General features: G+C 32.1%; 1 pseudogene; it reads left to right on the top strand.

Annotated features, from left to right (window-relative positions):
- The first annotated feature begins 1,940 nt into the window (after positions 1–1,940).
- LOC139489513 (G-protein coupled receptor GRL101-like) overlaps positions 1,941–14,886 on the top strand; it is a 43,229-nt pseudogene continuing 30,283 nt past the window's right edge.

Raw genomic sequence — 14,886 nt, 5'->3', positions numbered from 1 at the left:
GTTCAATATTTATCAGATGGATGGGCCGGTGCAAAATGGGGCGGGGCAAGCACTTTTTTTGTGGAAATATTTGGATGGGCAAGAACTTTTTTTAAAATATTTAGTGGATGGGCCAGAACATATTTTATAGGAAAAATTATGTTATCAATTTTATTGGTTTGTAGGATATTTCTTTTGCGGGCACTCAAAACATGTCTCAACAAACTGGTAGCTTGGCTCATTTCTGTCAATTTTAAGGATTTAATTAAGGAATAAAAAGCTAGAATTTTCTGTTCAGACTATCTTTTAGATTATTTTGACCTTAAAGAATACCAAATTGTTTAATAGTTTGGTGTATTGCTGTAAAATTTATGGATTTAATTAATAGGTAAGAAAAAAAAGCTCAAATTTTTAGATAAGGCTAAATTCAGATAGTAAACTTTAAATTTTTTTCTAACTTTTTCAAATCAACTTGGATTTTCCAAAAACTCTACAGCTATCTCATTTATATATTGATCTTATAGAAAGCCAGGTTGTTTGGTAGTTAGATGTATTGCTGTTAAATTTTTAGATTTAATTAATAGGTAAGAAAAAAAAAACTCAAATTCTAAGTTTAGGCTGAATCTAGATAGTCATCTTTAATTTTTTTTATAACTTTTTTAAATCAACATGAATTTTCATAAAACTTAACAGCTATTTCATTTATATATTGATCTTACAGAATGCCAAGTTGTTTGGTAGTTTGGTGTGATACTGTCATTCAAATGGATTTAATAAAAAGGTTTAAGAAAAAGCTTAAATTTTCAGTTTTTTGTTATTTCAAGATAGTCATCTTTAATTTTTTTCATAACTTTTTCAAATCAACTTGCATTTTCATAAAACTCTACTGCTATATCATTTGTATATTGATCTTACTGAATGCCAGGCTGTTTTGTACTTTGTTTTTTTTTTTTGCTGTCATTTAAAGGAATTAGTTAATAGGTTGAAAAAAAGCTACAATTTTAAGTTTCGACTAAGTTCAGATGGTCACCTTTCATTTTTTTTATAACTTTTTCAAATCAACTTAGATTTTCATATAACTGTACAGCTATCTCATTTATATATTCATCTTAAAGAATGCCAGGTTGTTTTATAGTTTGGTGTTAAGCTGTCAAATTTAGGGAATTAATTAATAGGCGAAAAAGGCTGCATCAAAGTCAAAAACATGTCTGCCTATATTTGCTTAAAAAGACCATAATATTTTTTTTTTTTTGAAAAGTAGAATAGATAAAGGGACATTGATATTTGAACTATAAACATGTTCTGTTTTTAGGACAATAATAAGTAATTCAGTATATGATAATATGTTTACTAGTCCAAGAGTTATTGTCCCTTAATTTGAATTATTTCCTTTATTTTAAATCAATATTGTATTTGAGGCTGCATATATAAAATCAAATCTGTACATGTATATTCATACTGGTTTTAAAAATCAATAAAATGTATGGTTCTGATACACACATAGATATATACATATATAATTAACTAGCACATTTTAAATTTTTTATAAAGTCTATTCTTTGATTTCAAGACATAAAAATTTAAAAACTTTAAAATAGAAAAAGAACCTAAATCATTTTTGATTGTCTTAGAGTTTTAGAGGGGCAAGGACTTTTTTATAGATTTTTTTAGATGGGCAAGGACTTTTTTCACAATCTAAAAGGATGGGCAATAACTTTTTTAATAAAACAATATTAAGAATGCACCGGCCCATCCATCTGATAAATATTGAACGGTCCCTAAGTTGTTTCCGATTCTTATGATCACATTGTATGCTTTACATTTATAACCTTTTTTTATATATTCCTTATCATAACACATAAAAAAATTAACATGGTAAATTCAACTTAATTTTACTATATATTTGAAAGTCAATAGAAATGCAAGTATTTGATAGTCAGACATAAAGCTAATTCAATATTGCACAATATAACACCTTACAATTCATACCGTATAGATGCCGTATGAAACTGTTTCAAACAAAGTGCATTCCATTATCATCATCACATTAGTTTCCTTGTTCTGTAGTTGCCATTGTATTGGAGGCATGGACTGGAGTCAATCAGATGTCAATAGAGTGTTTACTGATAATATAGTCATTTCAAATCCCGATAGACTTCCGTTTCATCGTTACGGTGTTCCAGATAAATCTTACAGTGACGAGGGGTTTTATGATGTGAAAGTTGGACCTGTTGTATGTAAATCAGGTAAATTTTCAAGTACAGGCAGCATTAATATATTTTCAAATGTTTTAGCTGAAAAAATTTGAAGAAAAGTTATAAACCTGTATTATCGTTTCCAATGTTTGCGAAAAAAAATTATATGTTAAAGTGTGTCACGAAATTTAATTGATAATCTCCTGTTTCAAGTCATATCGTCGCTGGGCTTCTAAAATGTTGTAAATTACAAATTTTTCAAGAAAAAAATATCTCACAAACAGGCTTTGAAACTTTTGGCAAAATGCATGCTTCCAAAATGTCGTATGTGAACTTGAACATTTTTGTAAATAGCAGTGAAATAAAAACTTTGACATTTCTGGATTATCCAAGTCCTTAAATTATTTTCACAGAAATAAAGAAATGTACAATTATTTTTTTCCCAAAGCCATTCTACAACGATTTTCAAGTTTTCATACAACATTTTGGAAGCAAACTTTACAAACAACTGACATTGGCAATTTTGTAATATGTCTTATTTCACACATTTTGATAGGTCTTACTGTATGCTATTTTGTAATTCGAAAGGTTTTCTTCCTAGCCAAAAAAGTCATATACGACATTTTAGAAGCCCAGCGACGATATGCATTCTGGTTATGTATCTTTTTGATTCAGTGAGAAACTTGATTCGTACATCATTATTTAATGTGTGCTTCATCCTCTTAGATGAATGTGTTTGATTAGATTTTTCACTAAACGTATAGAATATATATTTTCTGTTACCTTATAATGTCATCTTTGTTTACTTGGAGTCCCTCACTTTTTCTTGTTCCCTTCGTTTATCTTTTTTAATCGTTTTATACGATTTGAACATCGGTAAACTACTCTTATATTTATTTGTCAGAAATTTCGAAAAATGTTTCCAGTAGCCATTCCTTGTGTTCTGATGGAAAGTTGTATAACTATACAGATCACTGCATAATGCGTGTAAATGAAAGAAATGATGTAAATGGATGTAGAGATATGACTCATCTTCAGCACTGCGGTAAGACAAACAAATTGTACTATAAAAGCATTACATGTGGAACAGAATCTGCTTACCCTTCGGGAGCACCTGATATCAGCCCCGGAATTTGGAGGGGTTCCTGTTGCTCAGTCATTAGTTTTATTTAGTGTGCACACTGTTATTTGACTTTTTGTCGTTTTTCGTTTTTTGCCATGGCGTTGTCTGGTTTCCTTCAACTAATGAGTTTGTATATCCCTTTTGTATCTTCCACCTCGCTTGTTCAAATGATTAAGAATAGTCCCCCAGTCAACACGTAAACTGTTCGGTATCTACGACTGGAGTCGAGTTACAAAGCAACCATCTTTTTATTGTGATATTGTACCGAGTTTGGCCATATGTGAAGGTTCTTTTACCTATGGTCTTATGATAGTAATTAAACTAGTAGTATTGATAGCAAATGTTTTTATGCCCCGCCTACGATAGTAGTAGGGGCATTATGTTTTCTGGTCTGTGCCTCCGTTCGTCCGCCTGTGCATCCGTTCGTCCGTCTGTGCGTCCGTTCGTCCTATGTTAGGTTAAAGTTTTTGGTCGAGGTAGTTTATCATGAAGTTTGTCCGTCTGTGCGTCCGTTCGTCCTATGTCAGGTTAAAGTTTTTGGTCGAGGTAGTTTATCATGAAGTTCGTCCGTCTGTGCGTCCGTTCGTCCTATGTCAGGTTAAAGTTTTTGGTCGAGGTAGTTTATCATGAAGTTATAGTTGCATCCATTTGTAACTTTGCATACATAGTCATTATGATTGGGAATTTCTAAAAACTACTACAAATTTAGGTTTTGGTCCACATTTCATGGTTCATTGAACATGAAAATGAGATTGTGTGAAACAGCTCTTTCTCAGGTTAAAGTTTTTGGTCGAGGTAGTTTATCATGAAGTTATAGTTGCATCCATTTGTAACTTTGCATACATAGTCATTAGGATTGGGAATTTCTAAAAACTACTACAAATTTAGGTTTTGGTCCACATTTCATGGTTCATTGAACATGAAAATGAGATTGTGCAAAACACCTCTTTTTCAGGTTAAAGTTTTTGGTCGAGGTACTTTATCATGAATTTATAGTTGCATCCATTTGTAACTTTGCATACATAGTCATTATGATTGGGAATTTTCTAAAAAGTACTACACATTTAGGTTTTGGTCCACATTTCATCATCATGGTTCATTGAACATGAAAATGAGATTGTGCAAAACAGCTCTTTTTCAGGTTAACGTTTTTGGTCGAGGTAGTTTATCATGAATTTATAGTTGCATCCATTTGTAACTTTGCATACATAGTCATTATGATTGGGAATTTCTAAAAAGTACTACAAATTTAGGTTTTGGTCCACATTTCATGGTTCATTGTGAGTCACGAGGTAGTTTATCATGAAGTTATAATTCACAACCTGGAAACCATAATTGTTAGGAATAAAGCATTAGAATTATTATTGTTGTTCTATTGTATAATGTATCAATTTTATTTAAAAAGATAACAGGTATGCTACACAGGCTCTAGTTTATAGTTTGCATCAACTTGCAACTAAAGAGAACAGTTCTCTGTTCAACACATTGTGTGTGCGTGCAGTTTTGAAGATCTTGGAATTACTGAGTACAATAATGGCTGTGATGTTTTTGTAAGTTTTTAAAACTTTTTATTGAATATATATTGTGTACGTATTATAAACTACTATTTATATTAAAAATTGTAGAATGGAATTGTTATTATTACAGTTATCTTTGAGCATAAGTAAGTAAGTAATATAATTATTTGTTTGTTTGTTTGCAGCAGTAATATGATATTTTTTCAAAACAAAAATTGATGCCAGAGTTGGTTCTTTGAAATTAAAGTTTCATTTTGAAGTACCTTTGACACCTCAAAAGCAAACAAAAAGCTTTATAATTGACCAGAAAATTGATGTTTTGTTTTGGTATTACTGCTTTAAACCTCTATCAATTATTAGTGGAAATTAGACTAATTATAAAATTCAACTTATCAAAAGGTCATATCAAGTTAAACCCTATATAGGACTCATGAATCTGCAGACTTTTTTCCCTATTCCACTTCAATTTGTTTCAGTTAATATGTTTCATTTTTTTATTTACTTCAGCCAATGATAGGATTAACAGACATGACTTGGCTTTGTAACTCTCTGAAAAATTAAAAAAACAATTAAATATAAATACTGACCTATTTCTTATGACAGATGAAAATCGAAATATTAACTTGATGTGGCTTCAAGATATTTACAAAGTTGTTAAATTTGTCCTGTATTTCCTACAAAGGTTGCCCAGTTTATAACTTGTAATTATTTAACAGTTATGCATTAAACTTTTTCATCCTTTTTCCCAGTTTATAAAGTTCAACTTGTAACCTCTGTTATTGATAATATCATGATCAGTTCAAGACATATTTTTATTTTTTTATTAAAAAGTTCTTTATGTAACTTCAATGATATGAATCCAGAAAAGATCAGTCAGAACAATAAAATTTAAAAATTGTTAGTTTTACATTCAACCATATTATTGTAAAATAACACTACACAACTATTTTAACTGAAATTGTCTTATATTGATAATTTCATCTGGATAATACGCATATTTTATTCTAAATTCATACAACATTAAATTAATTGATTTGAATTAATCTCTATATGTTTAAAAGGAACCATTTACACTATTGATAAACAATGATAAAGGGGATCTTTATCAAGTGTATAACTGAAATCATCATTAACATACAATTTAACAATCATGTGCTTTTAAAAAGCTATATTTTAATATTTTATTTTCAGAAAAAGCAGCATGACTGATCATCTACTAGGAAATAAAGGAGCTCATCTATATAATGACAACATCTACAAGTGTTTCACATGTGGGAAAACATACAATAGAAAATCATTCCTGAAAAAACATCAATGTATAATTTGTACTTTTTGTGATAAAGTGTTCACGTCTTCACAGAAGCTTAAATCCCATAACTGTGCAACAGATTTCACATGTGATTACTGCAATAAGGATTTCAAATCAAAAAGAACTTTGAGCAATCATAAGTGTACTTATTGTAAGCACTGCTCTACAGTATTAGTTCTGTTCAAAAACTTAATCAGCATTTAGACAATATCAAGGTTGTTGACGATGTGACAAAATCAAGAATCAAACTAGTATCTAAAGAAAAAAAAACTCAATTAATAAAAACAAACTTTTGTAAAAGTAGTGTCGAAAAAAACCCTACAGAGAGTAAAATTCAAAACGTTGAAAATAAAGAAAAGAACAAGGAAGATACTTTGAGTGATACTAATGCCCAGTTTGTAGAATTACAAAAGGTCTTTAAGGAAGAATCTAAAGTTGTTGATGAAGTTAAAGACAAACGATTTGATGATGTTCCAGGAAGGAACATTACTAAGAACAATTGTCAAAATGTGTCAACACAGGCTGCATCAAATGATGAACTAATTTATTTAGGAACACAACAGATACAGGATTTTACATTCAATCCAATTGATATGAAATGGCAGGCAGTTCAGACAATCAAATTTAAGTTACCTGTATTATTTGTTCACCATTTTGATTCTTCAGATAGTTTAATTCAAGTCCCTACAAATATACATCCTTTAGTTGGTGATGGAAACTGCTTTTTAGGGCAGTGTCTTTTATAATGACTGGTAGTGAAAATTATCACGAAGCTGTAAGAAAGTATTTAACTGCATATATGATGACAATACCACAAGAATTAACAACTGTTCTACCATCCAGAATAACTGTGAGACAATATTTGCAAAAATCAAATATGGCAAGTCTGTCAGTGTGGGCTACAGAAGTAGAAATTACTGCTATGGCAAGTTGTTTACAAACAGATATATATGTGTACTCTTTCACTGAGCAAACATGGAAGTGGTTAAAATACACAGCATCACAGTCACAAGCAAATATTAGAAATAAATATAATGCTATATATCTCAAACATACCAATCAAAACCATTTTGAAGTTGTTACATCAACCCAAGATCTTCAAAATCTGTTAAAAAATAATTCTGTGACTAATTGTCCTGAGATTGAATTACTTTCAAAGGAATTAGAAAGACAAATCAAGTGGGCTTCAAATAAAAACTCAAATAATCCAAGTGAAAAAACACAATGTATTATGAATAAGGAATCTGTGAGAAAACAAATTAATAGAAAGACTATATCTCAACGAAAGCAACACATAACAAGACAAAACGACAAAGAAAGAAGGAGATTTAATAGAGAACAGTTTTCCAGACATGAAAAAGAACTAGCCGAAAAAGCTAATTTAAACAGAAAAAAATTGTTTAAAGATAAGCTTCCTGAAGATGTCAAAGAACTAGTTAAAAGATCTGATTTAAACAGAAAGAGATTGTTTAGAGATAAACATTCTCAAGATTACAAAGAACTAGCTAAAAAAGCTGCTGTGAAGAGAATGAAGATTTTTAGACAAGAACTTCCTCAAGATGACAAAGAACGAGTCAAAAGAGCTGATTCAGACAGAAAGAAATTGTTTAGACAAGAACTTTCTCAAGATGACATAGAACTAGCTAAAAAGGCTGCAGTGAAAAGAATGAAGATTTTTAGACAAGAACTTCCTCAAGATGACAAAGAACGAGTCAAAAGAGCTGATTCAGACAGAAAGAAATTGTTTAGACAAGAACTTCCTTAAGATGACAAAGAACGAGTCAAAAGAGCTGATTCAGACAGAGAGAGATTGTTTAGACAAGAACTTCCTCAAGATGACAAAACACTAGGTAAAAAGGCTGCTATGAAAAGAATGAAAATGTTTAGACAAGAAATTCCCCAAAACAACAGAAAAATTCGAAATACAAAGGAGGCAAAACGTAAAAGCTTTGAAGGAAAAACATTATCTTATGATAGACTTCAAGATAAGTTGAAGTTTAAAAGAAATCGAATGAGCATATTAAGGCAGAAAAGATCACTTGACATTGATTTTAAACTGAGATTATTTAGGAAACATATTAGTGAATCACTGGAGTATATTTGTACAGTATGTAACAGAATGTTATACAAATCAACAGTTGTCAGACTAAAAAATGATAAATTCAAGTTTAAAGACATACTGGAGAAATGTAGGACTGCGAGTCAATCCAGAGATAATATTGAATACATGTGCAAGACCTGTATGAAACATATCCAAAATAACAAAATGCCACCACAAGCAGAAGCTAATAACATGATGTTGCCAGATGTACCCAAAATAATTCAGGATTTGACACCACTTGAAGCACGCATACTATCTACACGTTATCCATTCATGAAGTTGTTAGCCTTACCAAGACGATGACAAACAGGAATAAAAGGAGCAGTGGTTAATGTGCCAGTTAATGTACAACAAGTATGCACATCTCTTCCACAAACTCCCATCAGTGCTGGAATTATACCTATCAAAATTAAACGAAAGAAATGTTACAAGGGACATGCATTTTTTTCAAAACATAAGGCCCAAAGTAATACTTGAATGTCTACAATGGTTTAAAAAAAATAATCCTCATTATTTTAATATTATGGAAACCTCAGACTTGGAAAATACAAGTGCACGTGAAGATAAGGAACTTTGGAATGCTATTACTAAGGATGATAATAACATAACTAATAATGATGATTCCAATGACCACAAAGATGATACACAGGATGAAGAATCTGAAGAATCAGAAGATGGAGATGAACCTGATACTTCTGAACAAAAAAAATGTCTTATATGATACATGCATTCAACGAACAGATCCTCATTTGGACACAGAAAATATAATAACTCTTGCACCAGGTGAAGGAAAATCACCAGTAAATATTATGTTGGATGAAGGGTGTGAAGAATTATCTTTTCCACAGCTTTTCCCTACAGGTCCATTTGGCTTTGACCGGCACAGAAATGTACACCTTACACCTAAAAAGTACTTTAATGCAAGGATACTGAATAAAACTGGAGTGTTTGCTAAAAACATTGAGTATCTCTTTTTTGCCCAATACGTAACAGAATATAAACAAATTATGGACTCAATATCAATAGCAGTGAGAAAGGCTTACAGTCATTCATCAGGAGAGGCTGTCAATGTTGGTATGTTGAAAGATCCTGTACGCCTCCAAAGTCTAATAAGGAAAGACAAGGCATATAGATTTCTGCAAATAATAAGAGGTACTCCACCATATTGGCAAAAAGCAATGTATAAGTTGCTAGCAGCAGTGAAACAACTTGGTATATTCACCTTCTTTGTCACTTTATCTGCAGCTGACATGAAATGGACAGATACAATAATAGTTATAACAAGGCAACAGGGAAAGTCAATGTCCAAAGAAGAAGTAGGTAAACTCACATGGGAGGAAAAATGTGGAATTTTGAGATCAAATCCTGTGACAGCAGCTAGGCATTTTGACCATATATTACAGTGTCTTTTTAGGGATGTTATACTTAGTAATGCTGAACCTTTGGGAAACATTACTTATTATTCTTATAGAATAGAGTTCCGGCAAAGAGGATCCCCTCATGCACACTGCGTGCTTTGGGTTGATAATGCACCAAATCCAGATACTCCTGTAAAAGATATTGTCAAATTCATAGACAAATATATAACATGCTCAATACCATCTGCAAAAAGACATCCAGAATTTCATAATTTGGTAAAATCTGTACAGTTCCACAACCATACAGCAACTTGTAAAAAGAAAGGCACACACTGCAGGTTCAACTACCCAAAACCACCTTCATCAGAAACAATAATTGCTCAACCATCAGATTTTCTTAACCCTAATGAGGCAAAATTAGCACTGGAAAATGCAGCTTTAATTAAATACTCAGTAATTGAAAAATTAGAGACAAAAGACTATACATCATTGAATCATCTGTTAAAGGATTCAAACATTTCACCTCAAGAATACAAATCAGCACTAGAACTATCAAAGCGTGGAAAACTTATTATTTACAAAAGAAACCCGACTGAGATTCAAATAAACTCATACAATAAACATTTACTACGTGCATGGGAAGCAAATTTGGATGTTCAGTACTGTTTGGATCCATATGCTTGCATTGCATACATGGTTGCTTATATCACCAAAGATGAACGAGAGATGAGCCAGATACTTCAAGCAGTGTCTAATGAAGCAAACACTTTAGATTTTAAGTCATCAATGAAAAATATGCTTCTGCATTTTTGAATGCAAGAGAGGTTAGTGCGCAGGAAGCAGTTTATCGTTTGCTGAGTTTTCCATTATTCAAGAGTAACTTTTCCACTGTATATGTTCCAGCAGACAGACCAGAAAGGCGTATATGTTTACTTAAACCAATGTCATCGGTCAAAGACAAGGAAGACGAAGATGAAGATGTTTATCAGACAAGTATTTTGGATCGCTATGCAGCAAGATCAACAAAGTTAGAAAATCTCTGTTTGGCCAAATTTTCCATCTGGTATACATATGATAACAGTAAAAAAAAGTGAAAGTTGTGAGAATGGTATTGAATCAGCTGAAGACAATACAGCATCAAGTACTATTACTCTTAAAAATACACTAGGACAAATGCGAAAGACAAGAAAACCAGCAATTCTTAAATATCATAAATACTCAGAATTGAAAGAAAAAGAGGATTATTGTTATTCACAATTATTACTGTACATGCCTTGGAGAAAAGAACATGAAGATCTAAACAAGTTTGATATGTATGAAGAGCTCTATGATAATGTGTTTGACATTATTGACAGCAATAGACAACATTTAGAACATCATGCAGACATTTTTGAAGAAGCATTAGATCAATTTGAATCTGTTGGTCCACCTGAGCATAGTTGGGATACTATTGCACCACAAGTAGAACAGGAAAATGCTGAACAAGTAGAAGGGGTTACTGAAGATGAAAACTTTTCTTTTTTAAACACAGAAGATAAACGAAAACAAAATGAAAAACCTGTCATATGTAACACTGTTCCTGTTAGCATGACAGTCGAACTTAGACCACTATTTTTGACTGATGAGGATTATCGTGAAAGAATTCGCAGCCTCAATGCCAAACAAAGCGACATTCTCCAAATAGTATTGCAGTGTTGTGAGAACCTAGCACATATGGACATCTCAAAGAAGAAGAGTGACCCACTGCGTATGTTCATTTCTGGTGGAGCAGGAACAGGAAAGTCTCATTTAATTTCTTGCATTTATCAGATGGCTTTACGCAAGCTACAAACTATTGGAGACAATCCTGATGATGTTCATGTCCTATTAACAGCCCCAACAGGTACAGCTGCTCACAACATTTCAGGTGTGACATTACATTCTGCCTTCTTGCTACCTTTAGGACAAACTAAAACATATCTAAAATTATCAGATGACAAAAGAAATGCATTAAGGTCAAAAGCAAGCAAAATTAGACTTCTTATCATCGATGAGATATCCATGGTAGGATCAGAGCTGCTTCTACAAATACATTACCGGCTTTGTGAAATAACTGGAATTAATGAACCATTTGGGGGTATTTCAGTTCTGGCATTTTGGAGATCTTTTTCAATTACCACCAGTTATGCAGCAGTTTGTATTTAAACCATCTAAAGACCCATTAAGTCGTATGTATGGTAATTTATGGGATGATTTCTCACTATATGAGCTCACTGAGATAATGAGGCAAAAGGATGATTTCAAGTTTGCTGAATTGTTAAATAGAATTAGAAATGCTACTTTCACAAGTGAAGATATAGAAGTATTGAAATGTACAGATACAACAATTCATCCATTAAAACATCCCATAGACTGTTTACATGTATATTCCACTAATGCAAAGGTGGACCAGCATAATACCAAAATGTTATCAACTTCAAAGGAAACCATGGAAATATTAAAAGCAATTGATAAAAAGCCTCATGACTTAAAGAAAATAAATCCAAAAAATGATCCTAGATTTACTGGTGGTTTGCCTGATGAAATTACAGTAGCAGTTGGAGCAAAAATCATGCTTACAAGAAATGTTGATGTATCAGATGGACTTGTAAATGGTGCTCAAGGAACCATTAAAATGATAATAAAGCGTATAAACAATTCCTCAACAATTTCAAATGTAGTTGCTTTGTTGGTACAGTTTGATGATGCAAATACAGGATCTAATGCAAGAAAGGTATCTCGATTCCCAGTTGAAAACAAACAATTTAGTTCAGCCACACCTATTGCACGGAGTGAAATTTCATTCACATTATCATCAAAAAACAAAGGGCTAAAGATGTCCCGTCTGCAATTCCCTATCAAATTAGCATGAGCCTGTACCATACACAAGGTGCAAGGGATAACTGTAAACAAAATTGTTGTATCATTTCAAAACACATTCTTTGATGGGCAAGCATATGTGGCGTTGAGTAGAGCAAAAACATTAACTGAATTATATCTAGAATATTTTGAGGAAAAAAAAGTTAAAGCAAACAAGTCTGTTCTCAAAGAAATGGAACGGCTTAGGGGAAATTGTGTCACTGATCAATTTTTCACCTTCATTAAGGAAGACCAAAAAGAGTTTTTGATATCTGTTATCAATGCTCGTTCCTTTTTACTACATGAGAAAGATATTCTGTTAGATCCTTGTCATTCAAATAGTGATGTGATTGTAATTACAGAAACATGGTTAACTGACAATATTAAAACAACATCTTTAGAACATTTCAAAACACATAACATTTACAGAGTCGACAAACCTGGCAACAGAACTTGTAGGACAGCAGGTGGCACAGCTATTATGGTAAAACAATCAATTTACAGTGAGCAAGTGCTTCTTTACAAGGACAATTTCCTTCAAATCGCTGTAATCAAAGTGAATACTTCTAATGGATATCTTTATATTACAGCAAATTAAAATTCTCCAAATCAACAAAATCCAAGCATGCATTGTCGAGACAAATTTCGTGATTTAATTGAAACACATCCATACATTTTCGATAACTCTATCATCACAGGAGATATCAACCAAGACATTAGTTTAGATCAGTCATCAGTTCTACATGAATTATTTTTTGAATTCCGGCTTAAAACAACATGTCTCAGTACCAACACATATTAGTGGGTCAATTCTTGACCATTTTTACACAGACAATCTAATAGTGAAGCATATGAAAGTTGTTAAGACATATTATAGTGATCACAGCAGTATTTGTGTTTCTTTATGGAATCAGCAGTGAAGATTTCTTGAAGCTCTTTCCAATACTTTGGTAAATTATCATAGAATAAAGTATTTTAAGTATTATAAGTATTATTCAATTATGATTATCAGGGTTTTTAATGAAAGTAGTTCAGTTTGGCCTGTAGTCATCAACTTGAAACTTAATACACAGGTTACATTTATTATTTCCAACTAAAATGCATTACAAATGAGAATGTTGCCCTCAATTTCATTTGACAAAGAGAATCACGATGTGAGCGGGGCATTGGGTCTTTTGGACACATACTCTTGTTTGAGACTATTTCTCAGTTCGCATTCTTTTCATATCGATCCGTGGAATAAAAGTGTTAAATTTTTTTTACTAAATTTGGCTTTTTGTTTAGGTCCTTTTTGGTTATAAAGCTCTTCAACTATTTCGGTTCTTACACATCCTTGGCTTTCAAATATTCGGCTTTGGGCGTTCCTGATGAAGGTTAATCTAGAAAAGCACCTCGGACGCATGCAATTTATAACGTGTTGTTTTCATGTTTTACTCAAACTTTGGACGGTTTATAGTTCTATGTATTGAATGGACAACTGTCTATAATTGAACAATCTTGTGTTTAATTGCAGAAAACATTTCATTCTTGTTTCCAACTATAAATCTGCGAATCTTTGTTCAATCACCCCTAAAAATACACTTTTATAAAAAAAAAACAATATATTTTGTAGAAAAAGAGATTTGCCAGCCAGGCTTCTTCAAATGCAAAGAGGGTCACTGCATTTCATCAAGCTTACTTTGTGACGGCAGAAAACATTGCACCCATGGCGATGATGAATTATTTTGTGGTAACCAATTATAAGTCTTCTTGACATTATAATGTTGTATTCATCCTAATGCACACGCTTTTTCTTAAATACGTATCATCAGACTGTAGCTATATTGTTGTTCGTCGATGCTAACATTGTTTTTGTTTTTAATCTATTAAAACATAATTAAAAATATTTAACTGTTTAATTATGAACATAGCCATTTCAATTGATATTTCATATTGTGTCTTTTTATGTTGTAATGGTACACTACTGTCTCATGTTAGGGTGAAGTTTGGCGCCTGTTAAAACGTTTAAACCCGTTTCATTTTTATACACCTGGCCTAAGTCAGAAGCCTGTTGTTCAGTTGTTGGTTGGTTCATAGATGTTTCTCGTTTCTCGTTTTTTATATGAATTAGACCGTTGGTTTTCCTGTTTGAATGTTGAAGGTCTTACTTTGACCTATCATTGTTAACTTTTTAGACATTATGACTTGGATGGAGAGTTGTCTCATTGGCACTCATACCACATCTTCTTATTCATAAAGGTATGATATCAATTTCAGTAGGGAAGCATGAAAAATCGTCTAAAAGAAATAATCCACAATGCTTTTCAACATAAAAATGGTAGCATACGCTATAAATTTATTGCTTTGGGATACCATAAAGCATATTTTGTTAATAGTTAACAAAAGGGTAAAACATGCTACACAGAGGAACAAGTGATCAGTATGCTT

Source organism: Mytilus edulis, chromosome 9, assembly GCF_963676685.1.
Source record: "Mytilus edulis chromosome 9, xbMytEdul2.2, whole genome shotgun sequence".
In the NCBI taxonomy this organism is placed as follows: Eukaryota; Metazoa; Mollusca; class Bivalvia; order Mytilida; family Mytilidae; genus Mytilus; species Mytilus edulis.
The sequence above is the reverse complement of the archived record's forward strand: the minus strand, read 5'-3'. Positions and strand labels throughout refer to the sequence as shown.